The sequence below is a fragment of the Chrysochloris asiatica genome, unplaced genomic scaffold (genome assembly GCF_000296735.1).
Source record: "Chrysochloris asiatica unplaced genomic scaffold, ChrAsi1.0 scaffold00003, whole genome shotgun sequence".
Lineage (NCBI taxonomy): Eukaryota > Metazoa > Chordata > Mammalia > Afrosoricida > Chrysochloridae > Chrysochloris > Chrysochloris asiatica.
Window position 1 is genome coordinate 49,742,877 of NW_006408521.1, and position 13,973 is coordinate 49,756,849.

General features: G+C 43.0%; 1 pseudogene; it reads left to right on the forward strand.

The window, feature by feature from the left end:
• The first annotated feature begins 9,418 nt into the window (after positions 1-9,418).
• Positions 9,419-10,290, forward strand: LOC102816001 (annotated as a pseudogene).
• Positions 10,291-13,973: the final 3,683 nt, after the last annotated feature.

Below are 13,973 nucleotides of genomic sequence, written 5' to 3' on the forward strand. Positions count from 1 at the left end.
GACTGTATCATGGACTGTATCATGGATTGTATCATAGACTATATCATAGACTGTATCATGGACTGTATCATGGACTATATCATAGACTATATCATAGACAGAGTCAAGGCCGATTTGCAAATGATTTGCCACCTAATCCACTGTTACTGATCTATTCGACAATCATTTCACGTGAATGCTCAGTGTTGTCATCAACCATGGATGTTAATGGTCATTTTAGGATAACCTAAGTGTGGATTATTTTTGACTCACTGGACTGCAAGGTCAATTTGAACCGTAAGATCGGCAATTCAAACTCACCAGTCACTCCTTGGAAATCCTATACAGAATCGGTACGAGTCAGAAATGACTCGATGGGCACTTAACAACAGCAACAAACATACATGTGTTAATAAATAAATAAAACAAAAACCCTATATGTGTTGTTTTTTTAAATGCGAATGAGTCAGTTACAAGCCATAGCAACCTTGTATATGTTGCTGTTGTTTTTACTTTTTATTGTGAATTGAGAGAAGGTTTACAGAGCAGATCATCTGTTTTACATTCAACCAATCATGTAGTTTGCTTCATTGCAATTTCCTCCATGTACCAGCAGTTAACAACATTTACCTCTACTCACTTGAACTCTTGCGTTTCTATATAACATTTAGAGCCTGCTGTGGCTTTCCCTGTAGGATAAGTACTGGACTGCTAGATGAGCAGATTCAAGAACTGCCTTAGAGCCTCCAAAGAATGAATATGTGCCGAAACTCTCAATAGCCCAAAGGCCCACGTTCCTGCCTACCATTCGGGTGTGACAGAATACCACTTAGCCATGTCTGGATGAACTTCTGGCAAAAAGGACTAGGCTGGAAATCAATCACCTGGAAACTGAGCCAATAAGTCCAGGAAGTCTATAGAGGCTTGGAGCGACTTAGCTCTCAGTGGTCATTGCAGTGTGAGAACAAAGTGAACAGAGGCGTTAACCATTAAGTTAGAGGACTGTCAGAGCTGATTTCTTGCATTCTGAAGGATAGGGAAATACTTCAGCTGACTTGCAGCTGTGTGAGCCAGAAAGTTCTAGAAGGTTGTAGAAATGTCTAGAAGGTTGTAGAAATGTTTAGAAGGCTGTAAAAGTATATAAAAGGTTGTAGAAGTGTCTAGAAGATTGTAGAAATGTTTAGAAGGCTGTAGAAATGGCTAGAAGGTTGCAGAAGTGTCTAGACGGTTACACAGATAGTGAAATCACACAGCTTTAAAGGATCTTATCATACACCTACCTACCTCATCAATCCCTCCCTAGAGATAACAGCTTCTACATACTGTACCAAAGTTTCTATCAAGGCCATCTTCCCCAAAACTCCAAATTCGCTGTCATCCCATCGAACCCAACTCATAACCACCCTGTAGAGCTCTGGTAGTGTAGTGGTTACAAATCGGGCTGCGAACCTTAAGGTCAGCGGTTTGAAACTACCAGCCGCTCTGCAGGAGAAAGATGAGGCTTTCTACTCCCGTAAAGATTTACACCCTCGGAAACTCTGTACAGGGTCTCTATGGGTCGGAACCGACTCAACGGCATTAACAACAACAACAATAGTGTTTCTGAGACTGTAAATCTTTATAGGAGCAGAAAGTCTCATTTTCTGCTGAGCAACAGCTGGTGTGTTTGAAATGCCTATTTTGGTTAGTAATCCAGTGCTTATCCTACAGGATCATACCGGGTTACTTATAGCCATCGTGGTCTCTCTTCATATCTGAACTTTACAGCTTCCTTCTCCCACTGCTCATTGTCTTAGAATATACTTTTTTTTTTTTTTTTTCCAACAGCTTTACTGAAACAAAATTCACTTTCCATACAATTCACCAATTTAAAGTGTACAAAATCTGTGGTTTTTAGTTTATTCATAGAGTGTGCGACCATAACCACCATCAGTTTTAAGACATTTTCATCACATTAATATTCACTCGCCATTTCCCTCCAACCTTTCCATCCCTAGATTTGTTGTCGTTAGGTGCCACAGAGTTGGTTCCAACTCATAGCAACCTTATTCACAAGGGAACGAAACACTACCCAGTCCTGGGTCATCCTCACAATTATTGTCACTCTTGAGCTGCTACCATTGTGCCGATCCATCTAATTGAGGGTCTTCCTCTTTTTCACTGACCCTCCATTTTACCGAGCATGATGTCCTTCTCCAGAGACTCGTCCCTCCTGATAATATGTCCAAAGTGTGAGAGATGAAGTGTCACCTTTCTTGCTTCTAAGGAGCACTTCTTCCAACACAGATTTGTTGGTTCTTCTGGCAGTCCATGGTACTTTCAATATTCTTCTCCAACACCATAACTCAAATTCATCAATTCTTCTGTGGTCTTCCTTATTCATTGTTCAACATTCATATACATATGATGTTATTGAAAATACCATGGCTTGGGTCAGGCACACCTTAATCCTCAAACTGACATCTTTGCTCTTCAACACTTTAAAGAGGTCTTGTGCAGCAGAGTTGCCTAATGCAATAAGTCATTTGATTTCTTGACTGCTGCTTTCGTGAATGTTGATGATCGATCCAAGCAAAATGAAGTCGTTGACAACTTCAATCTTTTCTCCATTTATCTTGATGTCCTTTATTGGTCTAGTTGTGAGGATTTTTGTTTTCTTTACAATGAGGTACAATCCATACTGAAGGTTGTAGTCTTTTATCTTCATCAATAAGTATTTTAAGTCCTCTTTGCTTCCAGCAAGCAAGGTTGTGTCATCTGCACATCACAGGTTGTTAATGAGTCTTTCTTCAATCCTGATGCATGTTCTTTATATAATCCAGCTTCTCAGATAACTTGTTTAGCATATAGATTGAATAAGTATGGTGAAAGAATGGAACTCCTGCACACACCTTTCCTGAGTTTAAACCATTCAATATCCCTTTATTTAGTTTGAAAGACTGCCTCTTAGTGTATGTACAGGTTCCTCATGTGCAGAACCCATTCTTTACAATGTTATACATAGCTTGTCATGATCCACACAGTCAAACGTCTTTGTATAGTCAATAAAGCACAAGTCAACATCTATCTGGTATGCTCTGGTTTCAGCCACGAGCCACCAGATGTCAGCAGTGATAACCCTCATTCCATGGCCTTGTCTGAATCCAGCTTGAGTTTATGGCAGTTCCTGTGGGTGTACTTGCAACTGATTTTTAAATTATCTTCAACAAAATTGGACTTGTACATGATATTGTAATGATATTGTTCAGTGATTTCTGCAATCCTTTGGGTTACCTCAAAGTGGCCACAAATATAGATCTCCTCCAATCAGTTGGCAGGTAGCTGTCTTCCAAATTTCTTGGCATGTATGAATGAATGCCTCTAGTGCTGCATCAGTTTGGTGAAAGATTCCATTTAGTATTCCATCAATTCTTAGAGTCTTGTTTCTCACCAATACCTTCAGTGCAGCTTAGACTTTTTCCTTCAGCACAGTTGGTTCTTGATCATATGCTACCTCTTGAAATGGCTGAACATCAAACATTTCTTTTTGCTACAGTGACTCTGTGTATTCCTTCCATCTTCTTTTTATGCTTTCTGCATCGTTCGATATTTTACCCATAGAATCCTTCAATATTGTAAGTCGAGGCTTGAATTTTTTCTTCAGTTCTTTCTGCTGGATCAATAGTGAAGGTGTTCTTCCCGTTACACTTTCAAACTCCAGGTCTTTGTACATTTCTTTATAAGATTTGACTTTGTCTTCTCGAGCTGCCCTTTGAAATTTTCTGTTGAACTCTTTTACTTCCTCATTTTTTTCCATTTACTTTAGCATTTCCGTACTGGAGAGTAAGTTTCAGAGTTTCTTCTGACATTCATTTTGGTCTTTTCTTTCTTTTCTGTCTTTTTAATGACCTTTTGCTTTCTTTCTATATGATACTCTTGGCAACCAATAATCTGCTTTCTGTATCTTTGGATTTGCCTGTTCTAGCCTTTCATACAAATGAAATCATACAATATGTAGCCTTTTGTGACTAGCATCGTGTTTTCAAAATTGATTGATATAGCATGTAGCAATATGTCATTCATTTCTAAAATGAATTTTATTATGAATTGGATGCAGTTTAGAGCATACCGACTCATCACTCAATAATTTAGATACATTTTGTTTCACGTCACTGACAGCCAGTCTCACAGTGTAACTTCACTCACCCTACTTCCTCCTTTTGCTTCCTCTTTCCAGCACCCTTTCCTTCCTTCCCCTTCCCACCTTCTAAACTTTGTCCTTGAGCAAATCCTGCCCCTCTCATTTCAGATGATTGGTTACTCTAATGAGTGACATTATTGCTCTAGTATTATTGCTCAACTTACAGACTTGTCTATGTGGGGCTCTAAGATCAGCACTGGACTGCAAACCACAGCAGTTCAAACCTACCAACTGCTCCTCAGAAACCCTATATAGGGTCAATATGAGTTGGAATCAACATGATGTCACTTAAACAACTGTTTGGAAATTGTCCTGGTATGCGGTATGGTGCTGTAGGATAAGCACTGGACTGCCAACTGCAAGGTCAGCAGTTCAGACCCATTAACTTCTCCTTAGAAACCCTATACAGGGTTGTTATGAGCTGGAACTGGCTCCATGCTGGAAGTGAAGAGGATGTAAAACATTTACTGATGAAGATCAAAGAGCACAGCCATCGGTATGGATTACATCTCAATGTCAAGAAAACAAAAATCCTCACCACTGGACCAATAAACAACATTCTTATCAACGGAGAAAAGATTGAAGTTAATCAATCTTTTGCATCAACTATCAACACTCACGGAAGCAGCAGTCAAGAAATCAAATGACATATTGCATTAGGCAAATCTGTGGCACAAAACCTTTTTAAAGTGTTGAAGAGCAAAGATGTCAGCTTGAGGACTAAGGTGCGCCTGACCCAAGCTATGGTATTTTCAATAACCTCATATGCATGTGAAAGCTGGACAGTGAATAAGGAAGATCGTAGAAGAATTGATGCCTTTGATATGCTGTTGGAGGAGACTATTGAAAGTGCCATGGGCTGCCAAAAGAACCAACAGATCCATTTTGGAAGAAGTGCAGCCAGAGTGCTCCTTGGCGGCCAGGATAGCCAAACTTTGTCTCTCATACTTCGGACATATTGTCAGGAGGGACCAGTCGCTGGAAAAGGATATCACACTTGGTAAGGTGGAGGGTCAGAGAAAAAGGGGAAGACCCCCAATGAGATGGATTGGCCAAGTGGCAGCATCGATGGACTCAAGCGTGGCAACCATAGTGAGGTTGGCCCAGGATCGGGCAGTGTTTCGTTCTGCTGTGCATAATGTCACTATGGGTCGGTACTGACTCGATGGCACCTAATAACAACAACAACAACAACAACAAATATTTACCTGTAGAGTCCTGGCACTGGACTGCTAACCACAAGGTCAGTGGTTCAAACACACCGGTCAGTCATGCTTCAGAAACCCTATACAGGGTCTTTATGATTTGGAACCAACTGGACAACACACAACAACAACATATTTACCTGTGATGGCCATCCTGGGCCCCGGGCTGTGTCCTCTTGTGACCCTCAGAATTGCCCTATGGCCTCTCTGCAGTCCCTCCACTCCCACCTGTTACCCAGCACAGACTGCTATCTCATAGCCCCCCTTGGGACCTTTTGATAGTCTTTCCTGCCAAGGGATCCTTGATATTTTCCGACTTTGAATAACAGAGAAAAAGAGCTGGGATCTGGAAATTTTACCCCAGGAGGGATTCCTATACTGTTGGGCAAGTCTATATCCCTTCTCCGGGAGGCTCTGTTCATCATGAGTATTAGGAAGGGGCAGACTTCATCAATCCTTAAACAAGTTGTATGTCACTTTCTTCTCGGGGCAATGACTACCTACCTGTGCTCCCTTTTCATAACTAGAAAATGCCGGACAAAGACTTTGCTCAAACAAAGAAGGTTCTACGGTGACTCATAGTGTCCACATTCTGACATAGAAACAGCTGGCATGATGTAATGCTTTCTTTCAATAGGAGCCCAATTGCATCGAAACATTCTGAGATTGTGTTGACTATTTTGTCACGTGTTCCTTCGGACATTTGAAAGACATAAAACTTATTTCAAATCCATCAATTTTCAAACCTTCAGAATTTAAAAAATAATAAGACTATAACTCTTCCCTTTTTATGCTTTGTTCATTACATTCTGTTCTCAGAAAATATATACTTGGAAAACAGAATGACATTTTATAACACTTTCTCAAGCAGTTAAAAGGATAAAATTCCAGGTCACAATGGTAGATAGGAAGAAAAGAAGGAGAAAGGGAGGAAATATGGTCCCAATAATAACCTACTGTTGATTAGAATAAAAGGTACAAGCTGAAATGTGATTTCTTCTAAATGTAAAACTCAAACTCTGTTTTTAAAGACTCAGTTGAAGCTATTTGGTTAAGGCTCTATTAAAGCTATATTTGTCTGTTTAAATTCTACAAACAAACTCACTGGGGTTGAGTTGATTCTGACTCACAGCCACCCTATAGAACAAAGTAGAACTGCCTGTAATCTGTAGGGAAGCATCTGGTGGGTTCGAACCACCAACCTTTCAGGAGCGTAACCACTATGCCCCCAAGGCTCCTTAAACTCTACAGGAAGATTGTTTTATAACATCAGGTGGGACTGGAATTTCTGCCTTGATGACCGTGGTCTTAAATTAGTCCCAGCTGTGCTGTGAGTTAATGCGCTGGACGGCAAAATCGGTTTGAGCCACAAGGTTGATGATTCAAGTTCACCATTCACTGTTCAGAAACCGTATACAGGGTTGCTATGGATCGGAACCGACTCGACGGCACTTAACAACAACAACAATCATCTCAACATCGCCAGTAACTCGCTGCTTCTTGGATTCTTGAAATTCCGCTTCAGTTCCATGTTTCTTACACGACTAATCTCCACAAATAGTAATCTGCGGTGAGACATTTCACCAGTAGGGGGCGCGTCATGACTGTGCCTTACATTTTACCCCAGCTCAAAGTAATACTTTCCTGATTGATTATCGGAGTGGGTCATTTGAAAAACTACTTTTATTGTTCCTTATTATCACAATGGAGTCCTGATGTGGTGCTGTAGGATACGTACAGTTCTGAAAGGTCGGTTTGAATCTCAAGGTTGGCGGTACAAACTCACTATTCGCTCCTTGGAAACCCTATTGTTGTTAAATGCTGTCGAGTCGGTGCTGACTCATAGTGACCCTGTATAGGGGTTCCAAGGAGCGGCTGGTGAGCTTGAAACACCAACCTTGTGATTCAAAGTGACTTTGCTGTGCAGCGCATTAACCCACAGCACCACACCAGGACTCCTTGGAAACCCTATTCAACAATGATCATGATACACGTAATACAAACAGATCAGGTCTTATTTGAAAATGAGTAAATGAAGCAAATACTGCTGCCTAGTCAGATTCCTGGTGTGGCGCTGTAGAATAAGCACTGGACTGCAAACCACAAGGTCGGCTGTCCAAACCTACCAGCTGCTCCTCAGAAACCCTATACGGGGTCTCTATGAATTAGAACCGATAACAGCACTTAACAAGTCAGAGCATGAGGCGTTGGCTGCAGTGGGTTGCTAGCTGCAAGGTCAGCAGTTGGAATCCACCAGCAAGCCGGTGGGAGATTTGCAGCCTTGGAAATCCTATGGCTGTAAGTCGCTGAGTCAGAACCAATTTGACGGTACATTGCCTCCTCCAATCAGCGCACAGCCATGCATTTATGCATTGTTGTATTCTGTAAATAAATGCTGCACCTCCAGTCTCTATAACTGGGGAGATTTGTGCATCAGAAACCATCCAGTCAGCCGCAGAGTTCCATTGTAATACTGGGAGTAGACCTTACTCATCTAAGATCTTGCCCAGTCACATTTGATGTGGCTTTTTAGCAGTGGAAGCCAGATTTGAGAAAGAAAGGTAAAACCTCTCAGCAGTTTAATGTCAGGCTTAGATGTTCATTCCCTGGCCTCTGAGACAGATCAAGGACTGAGCATGTGACCCAAGCTGCGCGAAGCAGAACCCTTAACCAGCTTTTTCTGCCGGAGATGCTCAACCTCTGGCTGTGAATGTGTCAGAGCTGACCTAAAGTGAGGCCAGGGTGCTCTTCCCAAGATGCTCTGGTTTCCATGGAGGGACTTCTGTTAGCATAGGGATTTATAGCCCAAGCTGTACAACCAAATAAAACAATTTTTAATGGTCAAGCCCATGAAAGAAGCCAGAAAGAAAAGACCACATACCGTATGATTCTATTTATATGCAAAGTCCAGCACAGGCAAATCCACAGACAGAAAGCAGATGAGTGGTTGCCAGGGGCTGGTGGGATAAGGTGATGGAGTGATTGCTAAGGGACTTAGGCAGGAGCGAAGTACCCAATAAGCAAGGTAAGCAAGAGCTTATCTGTGCTTACTTAATATCTGTAATGAACAATTTCACATGGGTTTCACTGTCTTTTGTGGTGAAGAAGATATGGTGAAAAACCATGTGAACCTGTTCATCACAGATGAGTAAGCCAGCACAAATAAGACTGAGTTTCCCTTGCTTACTAGATACATCATCCTTGTCAGGGAACACGGATTTGAAGAGGCTTTCATTCTGTAGGAAGCATGCTGTGGGTTTGGGAGAGAACAAACAGTGTTAGTCATACTTAGAAGCAAAATCTCTGATGTGATCAAAAAACAGTGTGAACTTGTTTGCTACAGATCAGTAAATCAGCCCAGGCTTTCCTTGCTTACTGGGTAGTTTGACACTGAGTGTGGCTTCCATTTGGGGTGGTGAAGATGCTCTAGAGTTAAAAAGTGGTGGTGGTCACAATGAAAACTACTGAATTGTACACGGTAACAAGGTAGATTTATGATCTGTGAATGGATTCTTAATAAAAAAGAATGATAATACAGTTGCCCAACCTCTATCCCAGATCAGCTGACTCTAAGTCAACCTTGCAGTCATCAGACCAACAATCAACCCATAGGGATCCTTAACTTACAAGTTCACCAAACATATTTTGGGGGCATACAACTCAATCTCTAATAGGGGTAAGCTTGAAGTTGGAGTTCTTTCTGTCATTCATCTGTCTTTGGATCTGATCCTTCTTGTCCTCCCATCCTCACCCTGTTTTCAACCCACAGGGGTCTCTCCCCATCCCACTAGGCATGCTCTCTCTCGGGCCCAGGGCTTTGTGTCTGCTGTGTACTCGGCCCACCTCTCAACTCCCTTCTCCAACAAACTCCCATTCATCCCTCAGGGCCTGCCTCGCTCCTTCTTTCTGCAAGCAGCTGTGTGCTCTCTAGCCATTGAAACTTAAATGCCACTTCTTCACCAAACTTCTCTGAGCCTTAGTCTGGGCTCCCCAACCTCTGCTTCTATCTACAGGAGTAGTGGGTTCTAGATAAGACCATGTTGCCCACCCACCCATGGCGGTTTCGGTAGGACAAGGCTGCAAACAAACCATTGCCATTTCCAAGCTTCTGCTTCCAAAACAGCAGCCGGGAGGAAGTTTGCTATTGGGGCGAGATTCTGTACAGTGCAAGTTCTGATCTGAGAAACTGATGTAGGCAAGTTCTGGTCCGGTTGTCAGATGGCTGCGTCCAGTGGTTGATTCCATCCTTGTGAGCTGCGCGGTAGAGAACAGGAACAGGACTGGGATGCTGTGCCACCAAAACTGCCCGACTCGGAGCAGGAAGCAAGACTGGAGGCTGGAGGTACCAGTTTGCAGACAGTCAAGGTAGGGAAGATGTACGAGCTACTCAACTGTGACAAGCACAAGTCTATGTTGTTGAAGAACAAATGGGACCCTGGGGATGTGAGACCAGACATAGCCCGCCAGAGTTTATTGATGCTGATGGACAGTTCCCAGAACCTAGCTGGCTTGCTACAGGTTTACGTTCACACCCAGAAGAAGGTGCTGATTGAATTGAACCCCCAGACTGGAATTCTGAGATCCTTTGACCAATTTTGTGGCCTCATGGTTCAGCTTTTCCATAAACTCAATGTTCGAGCAGTTCCCCAGAAGCTATTGAAGGCAATTAAGAATCCAGTTTCAGATCACTTCCCAGTTGGATATATGAAAATTAGCACTTCTTTTTCCATCCCAGTTGTTAGTGATGTGCGCAAGTTGGTGCCCAGCAGTGACCCTATTGTTTTTGTAGTGGAGGCCTTAACCATGGCAAGGTCAATGTGGAGTACACAGAGAAGATGGTGTCCCATCAGCAACTACCCCCTTTCTGCTGCCCTCACCTGTGAAAAACTGACTACAGCCTTTGAAGAAGTATGGAGAGTTATATGACAAGAGAAGACCTTTGTTCCAAAACAAAGACAATTGCCAATCTTGACTCTTCTGAGCTGAATGCTGAGAGATGGCTTTCCTGCCTCGAAACTGTGGAGTTTGGGAAAGCCAGGACTGTACATTTGTTGTGAGCTTATCTTGTAAGTATGGTTGTTATAAAAAACAAAACAAAAGACCATATTGCTCTGTAGTCGTCTAGTTTTTGAATACTATATACCAGGAGTCCGGGGGTGGCACTGTGGGTTAATGCGCAGAACTGCAAAGTCACTTTGAACCACAAGGTCGGCAGTTCAAGCTCACTAACTGCTCCTCAGAAGCCCTATACAGGGTCGCTACAGATTGGAACAGACTTGATGGCCCTTAACAACAACATACTTCATTAGAAGCGAGGCTGGCATGACTTCATCTCTTGTACCTGGAACATGTTGTCAGAAGGGACCAGTCCCTGGAGAAGGACATTCGTGCTTGATACAGCGGAGGGATCAGTGCTAAAGAGGAAGACCCTCAACAAGATGAACAGCAGGAATGGGCTCAAACATAACAGGCTGGTGCAGGACTGGGCAGTGTGTCATCCTGTTGTGCACAGGATCGCTACAAGACCAAATTAACCTGACAGCACTTAACAACAACACTCCATTAAACTGTAAGTTTCCTGAGGGCAGAAATTGCATTGAGGCTTGTTCACCTCTCTGTCACCAGCACAATCTGATCAGTGGGTATCCCCACTACTAGCCCATATGGCATCTTCTGTGACCGAGACCAAAATGCCCCATCGGGGTAGATACAGCCTTGCTCCAAGGTGCTCAGCCACGTGAGCAGAGTGCAGGCTGGGTTTCAGCTCTCACGTGTCTCCTTGGCTGGCCACTCTTGTGCAATGCTCAACCTGTGCAACAGAACAACATGGCTCTGCACACAGGAGCCACTCAGCCAATATGAATTGTATTGATTCATCTAAATGGGTGAAACGGGATGGGAAAGCCTAAAGCAAGAGTGTGAAACGAAAAAGGAATTCTGGTTCCAGCTCACATGTAAGGAAGTGTAAGGACCCTTCACTGGCAGAAGTGAAAATACTTGGTTTCCAGAAACTGAGTGCTGATTTCAGTGATGATGTTTTTAGCAGAGGGACCTTGGTGCCACAGTGGGTTAAGTGATGCTACTAACTGCAGTGTTGGTGGTTCAAATTCACCAACAGCTCTTGGGAGAAGGATGAGGCTGTCTGCTCCTGTAAAGACTGAGAGCCTGGGAAACCCTTTGGAGCAGTTCCGCTCTGTCCTAGAAGATCACTGTGAGTCCACATCTACTCACAGCAGGGGGGTGGGGCTTCTAGCACTGGGTGGGTCTGGTGTGTCTCTTGACTCTCCTTTTCTCTTTCCAGGACTTCCTCTGGGGCCTGGCTCTTTTGGTGAATGTCCAGTAGTTCCCTAGGGCAGTGTATCTGGAAAGTCATAGTATGCTAATCTGCTTATCAGTGGGTAGCCGAGGCCATTGATAGAGAACAAAGCAACCACTGGGGTTTTATTTCTTTATGTTGATGATGAGCATCAGGTGCAGGAATGTTGCGAGAAAGTCTTGGAATCGTGCAAATGATGAAGGCGATTGGTTACTAACCAAAAGGTTGGAGGTTCGAATCTACCCCAAAGTGCTTCAGAAACAAGGCCTGACAATTTATGTACCCTCCCCCCCAAAAAAATCAGCTGTTGAAAGCCCTGTGGAACATACTTCTTTTCTGACACACGCGCTTACCATGAGTCCACTCAACAGCAACTGGTTATTGGGTCCTTGAGTACTCTTGCACCATAAAACACATTTCCTTTTTAGCCTATGCTAGCATTAGTTGGCTTCTGTTACTTGCAACCAGAGCATTCAATTCATACCCATCCCCTACATATAAGCCTCAATAGCTGAAAAATGGAGGAAGCTCAAATACACACCCACACACACACACACATACACACACTGCTGTGGGTTGAGTGGATTCTGACTCATAGCAACCCTGTAGGAGCTCTGGTAGCGTAGTGGTTATGAATCAGGCTGCCAACCTCAAGGTCAGCAGTTTGAAACTACCAGCTGTTCCGCAGGAGAAAGATGAGGCGTTCTGCTCCCATAAAGATTTACAGCCTCAGAAACCCTGTGCAGGGTCACTATGATTCAGAACCGACTCCATGGTACTTACCAACAACAACAGGACAAAACAGGGTGTTCAAGCTGTCAATCTTTACTGGAGCAGACTGCCTTATCTTTCTCCCACAGAGCAGCTGGTGGGTTTGAACCACCAACTTTTAAGGATAGCAGCTTAGCACTTAACTCACTGCATCACCAGGACCCGCTTTATTACTGACTGTTAATATTCTTGTGCTGCTTTTTAAACTTAGAATTATATTATACTGGCATTAAACACCCTGAATCCAGAATCCAGTGCAGTTTCTAATTTCAGTTTCTGTAACGCACATATCTATTTCAGTCAGCATGTATTAGATAAAGTGGGCTGGTGGCTTTGGGGACACAACACTAAATACAACACTAAATTCTAGTTATTTGAAAACATGATCTTTTCTCTTTGGATTATGAGTACTTGTTTGATCTATGACCTAACTATTTCATTATTAGATTATGTATTCACGAGACAAATCTAGGAGAATACCACATGCTTATTTTTGAGTTGTAGAATTTCACTTCCTTTTTCTTTCTCAACACTTTTACTATTGACACTACTGTGTCAAAGTTTCCCCTTTTCCCTTTTCTTCATGTTTCTCGTTTTTGTAAAGTTAAAAAACAGTGATGTCAGATTTCACAAACTTTTATGAACTCTTCTAAGAGCCACCCAGGAGAAGGACTCCTCAATATTTAAAAGTACCAGAACAAGACTGTAACTCTGTACTTGATTCAACATTGTTGCTCAGCACAAGAGACTAGCCACCAGGGCAGGGATATGAATACTTATTTGTTGTTGTTAGGTGCCATCAAGTTGATTTCAACTCACAGTAGCCCTATGTGACACAAAGAGCAGCCGCATAGAGTGGCCTTGACTGTAATCTTTGCAAGAAGACGCCATGGTGATACAATTGGATAAGCATTAGACTGCTAAACATAAAGTCAGCAGTTCAAATCCACCAGCCACTCTGTGGAAGAATGATGCTGCCTGCTCCTATGAAAATATACAGAGAACCCTATACAACAGGGGTGGGGAATGTCCGGCCCACGGGCCATATGTTGTTGTTGTTAGGTGCCATTGAGTCAGTACTGACTCATAGCGACTTTATGCACAGCAGAACAAAACACTGCCCGATCCTGGGCCAATCTCACTATCGTTGCCACACTTGAACCCATTGATGCTGCCACCTGGCCAATCCATCTCATTGGGGATCTTTTTCTCTGACCCTTCACCTTACCAAACATGATGTCCTTATCCATTGACTGGTCCCTCCTGACAATATGTCTGAAGTATGAGTTTGGCCATCTTGGCCTCCAAGGAGCACTCTGGCTTCACTTCTTCCAACACAGATCTGTTGGCTCTTTTGGCAGCCCATGGCACTTTCAATATTCTCCTCCAACACCATAACTCAAAAGCATCAATCCTTCTACGGTCTTCCTTATTCACTGTCCAGATTTCGCATGTATATGAGGTTATTGAAAATCCCATGGCTTGGGTCAGGTGCACCTTAGTCCTCAAGCTTCTTTACTTC